The sequence below is a fragment of the Rattus norvegicus genome, chromosome Y (assembly GCF_036323735.1).
Source record: "Rattus norvegicus strain BN/NHsdMcwi chromosome Y, GRCr8, whole genome shotgun sequence".
NCBI classification, from domain to species: domain Eukaryota; kingdom Metazoa; phylum Chordata; class Mammalia; order Rodentia; family Muridae; genus Rattus; species Rattus norvegicus.
In genome coordinates this window covers 38,433,487-38,440,753 of record NC_086040.1, presented here as the reverse complement: position 1 = coordinate 38,440,753, position 7,267 = coordinate 38,433,487, and positions in this window count along the sequence as shown.

The following is a 7,267-nucleotide window of genomic DNA, read 5'->3' as shown; positions in this document are numbered from 1 at the left end:
GGAAGATTATATCTTAGAATGGATATTTTTAGCACATAAACAGAAAAAGAAACTGACAACCTACATTGAGAATGTCTCTGAATTGATACTTAAAGGAAAATTGAGACTTCGACAATTAGTTGGAATCGATCGGGCTGAAATTGTCGTACCTTTTACTAATGCAGAAATTGCCTCTTTGTGGGTACAAAATGAATGTTGGCAAAGAGCATGCATTAACTTCTTGGGAGAGATTAACCACAGATACCCTAAAAGCAAGCGACTTCAGTTCATAAAAGGAACTAACTGGATCCTCCCTCGTATAATAAAGGCAATTCCAATATCTGGAGCCCCTACATTTTACACTGATGCCAGTAAGTCAGGAAAGGCAGGATATAAATCAGAAAATGCAAGCAAGATGACTGAGAGTCCCTATAAGTCAGTTCAACATTCTGAATTGTATACAATACTCATGGTGTTGTTAGATATTCAAGAGCCTCTTAATATAGTAACTGACTCTTAATATACAGACAAGGTTGTTTTACACATGCTGAAATTATTCAGGATTATTCTGAATTGACATCACTATTTATTCAACTACAACAAAAGATCAGAAATAGGAGTTACCCACTATATATAACACACATAAGATCCCATACAGATCTGCCCGGCCCTCTGGCGCAAGGTAATAAGGAAATTGACCAGCTACTGATAGGAAGTGCACTAGAGGCTTCAGAATTCCATAAAAACCACCACATTAACAGCAAAGGTTTTAAGAAAGAATTCTCTATCATTTGGCAACAAGCCAAGTAAATTGTGAGGCAATGACCTACTTGCTTGTTATACAATCAAACTCCATAGCCTACAGGAACTAAGCCTAAGGGCTTAATGAAATTTGGCAAATGGATGTTCTCCATTTTACAGAGTTTGGTAAGTTGAAATACATACACCATACTAAAGATACATATTCAGGATTTCAATGGGCAACTGCCTTAGCGTCAGAAGAGACTGATTCTGTAATTATACATTTGTTAGAAATTATGGCTACAATGGAAATACCCATACAAATTAAAATGGACAATGTTCCAGCATATATCTCTAACAGGATTAAGTGCTTCTTTGAATAGTACAATACAAAACATGTTACAGGTATACCACACAATCATACAGGAAAAGCGATTGTGGAGATATCTAATGGAAGTCTAAAGGAGATTCTTAAAAGGCAAAAAAGGGGCAACAAAAACTCCCAGAGATAGGCGACATAGTGCTTTATTAATATTAAATTTTTTAAATGCTGATGAAGAAAACAACACAGCTGCTGAAAGACATTGGATTGTGGAAAAGACTACTGAACTAAACCAGCCCGCTTATATTAAGGATATTCTGACATCAGAATGGAAAATGGGACATGTGTTATGCTGGGGAAGGGTTTATGCCTATGTTTCTACAGGAGAAGAAAAGCTGTGGGTTACTTCAAAGGTGATAAAGATAAGACATGACAAGGGGAGACTTCCTGAAGTCCTTGGAAACACAGAAGAAAAGGGAGACTAAGACAATCAACAAATAGGTGAGATATATATATATATATATATATATATATATATATGTTTAGGTCTCCGTTTATGAACTGGCTGAGACTAAAATATCTATAAACAACCAGTAACATTTTGAGTACGAATTTCTCATAACTTGTTATTACATGCATCCTGTAAAATGGCATGTATTACAAAATTATGTTATGGATTGATTATATGATCAAACTAACCTGAAAAAAGGCAGTCACCTTTCTTTGTTGATCTTTATTAACTAAGATGTGCACCCTGCTTACTCCATGTGAATACACTTACAGAACTATATGATGCTTGTAAAGTTTTGTGTGCTGCAGGATGAAAGAAGAGAAAGACAGCCCTGAAATGATCCACACTCTGGGATGCTGAGATTCCGGGACCTTCCAGTCCAACTTTGTGTTTGATTCTCCCTCAATTACACTGAAGAAGCTTCATTTAAAGGCTTGCTTTCAGAACTTTTCCAGAATGGCCAGCTTACTTATCCAGCCCTTCAGACTGTCATAAGCAAGATGTCAGCTAAGCGTTGAACTTTCTCAGCACAGAATGACTGGCAGGGAAATCCCAGCTAGATCTACTTCGATAAAGCCAACTATTCCTAATTCCCCTTGGGCCCCAGAAGGGAATTCTTTACCCCAATTCAGCTGGAAGCAGATGAGGAAGATCATCATCCCAGTTCCTTATGTTGGGGTGGATGGTTCTGGTTATTCTAAGAACAGTGGATATGTTTTCTTTTAAGGGATACTATACAAATGTAGCTTTGGGCAGGGGGAATAAGAGAATTTAAACTCAGGGATTAAACTCCTCTTTTCTATCCTTCTTAGATTAAAAAAAAAGGGGGGGTGATATAGTAACACATAGAAGCTAGAGAAATTGACAAACAGGGATATATTAGCAAACTTACTCTTAAACAAAATTTTACAGCTATATTTTACATTGATATAAATGTTTGTAATTGATACAAAGTTGAAGCTACAATCTTTTCATTGGTATAGAATCCATTTTACCCAAATGCGAGGCTTTCATTGGTATATTTTCTTATTGATTTATAATTGAGATTAATATTGCTACTTTAACATAAGCATTGTGCCTCCACTATGCATCTAAGAATACAAGTCTTAGACCCAGTCCTATAACTGCTATTATACATTATATTTAGTTGATTAACCAGTACCAGCTAAAGACCAGATTGCAAAGTCATGGTTCTGAGTCAGTTTAGATGGGTTTTGGAAATACTTCGATTTGAGAGGGAAAACGGTAGTCTATGCTTAACAGTTCAGAAACGCCTATGTAGATAGGAACTCTTCAAGGGTGTCAGAAGTCCACAGAATAACCTGTTTATGGACATTTCTTCATCTAGATCATTTGATTAGAGACCTGTCTGCCCCTGACAGGACCCCTTAGACTCGAAGAAGAAATAGAACGTCAATTGAGTTGCTCAAATCGTGGTGACACAGCCACTGAGAAAATTGCTTCAATTCATCTACAGACAAAACACCGTCCAGAAAAGGACAAATTATGCAGAATAGTCGACTGATAATCTCTGCCGAGGCAGAGTGATCAGCCCTTCAATATCTGCATTACAAAGGTCTGTCTGATAATCCTGTGCCAGAAGGCAGAAGACTGGTGCTCCAACATATTAAGGAATAGGGGGACTTTCCAGGTGTTCAGCAGTCCCTATAAATTGTCTAAGCTTGGAAGCCATGTTTTGTGCTTCCCATATTTTCAGGTAATATTAATCATTTTGGATTTCTGATGTAGTTGGAGACTGGATGTCTCATAGACAACCCAAGCGATTTAGTATTGAGAAAGATGATAAATCTGTTAGGGTGTTTTTCAGGTGACATAGGATCTAGAACCAGGATATAGTCAGGTATAGTTTTTAGTATAGATTACATGGTTAATGAACAAAATTGATGGACTGGGTAATGAGTGTATTGTTGGTTTTATAAATTGCATAATGGTAATAATACTTAGTTCACATATGTATAGAGAGAAGGTTTTTTAACTGTACAAAAAGGGGGAAATGTCTGGTTTGCCTTGGAGTTCTCTCTGAATTTGTAAAATAAAGGCAAGAGCTCGAGATTTGGGCAGAGGGAGGAGTCGGGAGCAAGAGGAGAGGAGTCAGGAGAGGGGAATGATACAGGAGGGGGAGGAGTCAGGAGGGAGTGGAGTCAGGGGAGGAGAAAGGAAAGAATCGAGTAGAGAGTTGTCATGGGAGATGGAGAAGCTGGAGACCTGGCAAGTAAAAGTTGCAAGGGATGAGGGATTTGGGAGCTAGGAATAGGACAGTGAAGGGTGGATCTGCGCAATCTAGACGCTAGATTGTTTTCATATTAATTGAGTTGCGTTTTCTTTGTACTGGCTAATTTGGGTTGGAGAGGAAACTGTAATAAACTGCAACAATTAAGTACACTGCTGTTACAGTTTTTGCTTTTGTCTCTTTTATCATTTTCTGGGGACAATGATTTACACTAGATGATCTTGTATTCTTTCCACTGCCTCCTCAATTAAATTCTGTGAGTAAAGATGTAGTAGCTGCAGTGCAGTTGTATTTGGATGTTGGTAGCTATAACTATCTGAGGTTAAATAAAAGGAGTGATTCTCAATCATCCTAATGCTGCAACCCTTGCACCATCCTTGACTGGACTATGTTATTTATACTCAGTGGGAGAGGAAGTGGCTAGCACTTCAGACGTTTGATGTATCAAGGTGATTGTATGTCCGTAGGGTATTCTACCCTTTCGCAAGATGGTGGAGGAAATGTAGAATGCAGAAAATGCTCCTAACACTCAAGACACTGGAAACTCCAAGAAGTATAGAGGTCTGGTGGGGTGGGTAGGGTTTATTCACTTTGGGATGTTGAACTGTTCAAGGAATAGAACAGAAGGGGAATAAAATCTGGAGTGTAAAAATAAATAAATAAGTAAATAAATAAATAAATAAATAAATAAATAAATAAGTATTTTTAAAAAAGAATATATGAAAGGAGAACTCCAAGAGGGGGAAGCAACTCTGTTGTAAAGTGAATAAATCAATACATACATGCATACATACATACATACATACATACATACATACATACATACATGCATCTATTACTTATTTAGCTAGTTCGTTAAAAAATGAATGAAAAAAGAAAAACATCATCACGTTGGAAGGGAGTGGGATTCCCAGAGTGCAAACTATCCTGAGACCACAATGGAGACCACCATTCTGCTCACATTCCTAGCCCAAGAATTACCTTCCTGGAGCCCACTGGACAAAGGAACCTATGAGCAGTCCAGGACAGGATCTGTCTCGTTTCTGCCTGTGCCAATAGCTGACACTCTGACACAGGTCTCTATCACACACATATCCCACTGGGAAAAAAAAAAGTCTCCCGAGTGCCCACAGGCAGACTTCAGGAGTCTCAAGCCACTGTCATAGACAGCAAGACAAGCTAACACCACAGATAAAACGATGGCGAGAGGCAAGGTTAAGAAAGTAACAAGCAGAATCCCAGGACACTTGATATAATCAGAACCAAGTTCCCTCACCAGAGCAAGTCCTGGATGGGGGTCAGCAAACTTTGAAAGCAAGACTTTTATTTAAAATCACAGTTCATGGTGATATTAGAGGTCTTTAAGGACCGTAAAGAAATACAGACAACACAGGAAAACAAGTAGAAGCCCATTAAAAGGAAACACAATAATTCCTTAAAGAATTACAGGAAAACACAATGAAACAGGTGAAGGAAATGGACAAAATAATCCAGGCCCTAAAAATGGAAATAGAAACAATAAAAAGGAACAAAGGGAGACAACCCTAGAGATTGAAAACCTAGGGAAGAGATGAAGAGTCAGAAACACAAGCAATACCAAAGAATACTAAGGATTGAAGAGTAAATGTCAGGGTCAGAAGACACCTTAGAAAACATTGAAACAACCATCAAAGATAATGTGAAACACAAAAGGCACCTAACCCCAAACATCCAGTCAATCTGAAGTAAAACGACAGGATCAATCCTAAGGATAGTAAGTATAGAAGAGACGGAAGATTATCACGTTAAATAGCCAAAAAATATATTCAGCAAAATTATGGAAGAAAACTTCCAGAACCTAAAGTAAGAAATGGCCCGTAAATACTAAAAAAAATATACAGAACTCCAAATAGATTGGAGAAGAAAAGAAAGTCCTCCTCTCACATAATAGTCAAAACACCAAATACAGAAAGCAAAGAACAAATATTAAAAGCAGTAAGAGAAAGGTTAAAGGACAATATAAAGGCAGAACTATCAGAATGGAACCGGACTTCGTGCCAGAGAAAATGAAAGCCAAAGATCCTGTACATATGTGACAAAAAACACTGAGAGAAAGCAAATGCCAAATCAATCTACTGTATTCTGCAAAACTCTCAAAAAGAATAGATGGAAAAACAAAGACATTGCATGAAGAAACAAAATTTACACAATACAGTACTGCAATGGACAGTAGATGGAAAACTCGAAGACAAGGTGAGAAAATAAACCCAAAACCTCAGGAAAGTAATTTCGACTAACCCAAAAGAAGATTGCCACACAAACATAACTCCAGCTCTAACAACAAAAATAATGGGAAACAACAATCATTGCTCCCTAATATCTCTCAACCTTAATGGACTCAATTCCCCAAAGAAAAGACATAGTCTAACAGCAGAAACGATATGTAAAGAGGACCCAACAATTTGCTGAATACAGGAAATATTTCTCGGTGGGAAAGACAGACACGACTTCAGAGTGAATGGATTGAAAACAACTTTCCAATGAAATGGTTCAAAGAAAGAAGTTGCAGTAGTCATTCTAAGATCAAATAATATTAACTATCAACTAAAAGATATCAGTAAATATTAGGAAGGACATTTCATATTCATCAAAGGAAAAATCCACCACCATGAATTCTCAGTCCCCCATATCTATGCTCCAAATGCAAGGCATCCTATATTCATAAAAGAAACCTTACTAAAAATGAAAGAACACATTGCATCTCTCACGATAATAGTAAGAGATTTCCACCACACACTCTCATCAATGGACAAATCATGGAAACAGAAACAAAGACATATAGAGAAACTAACAAAAGTCTTGCACCAGGGGTTGTAGATTTAGCTCAGTGGTAGAGCACTTGCCTAGCATGCGCCAGGCTCTGGGTTTGGTTCCCAGCTCCGAAAAAAAGAAAGTCATGAACCAAATGGATTTAACAAATATATATAGAACATTTAATCCTAAAACAAACATACACACACACACACACACACACACACACACACAAACACACACACACACACACACACACACACACACATTCTTCTTAGGACCTCATGGTAGCTTCTCCAAATTTCACCCTATATTCAGTCACAAAAGAGGCCTCAACAGATACAAGAAGATTAAAAAGTCCCATGCATCTTATCAGATCACCACAGACTAAGGTTGGTCTTAAATAAGAAAAATAATTACAGAAAGCCCACACATACATGGAAGTTGAACAAAATTTTGCTCATTGACAACTTGGTCACGGAAGAAATAATGAAATAAATTAAAGTTTTTTTAGCATTTAATAAAAATGAAGGCACAAAATTATGGTACACAATCAAAGCAGTGATAAGATGAAATCTAAAAGCTCTGACTGGCTCCAAAAAAAATCTGGAGAGAGCATATATTAGCAATTGGACAGCACACCTAAAATCTCTAGAACAGAACAAAAGCAAAT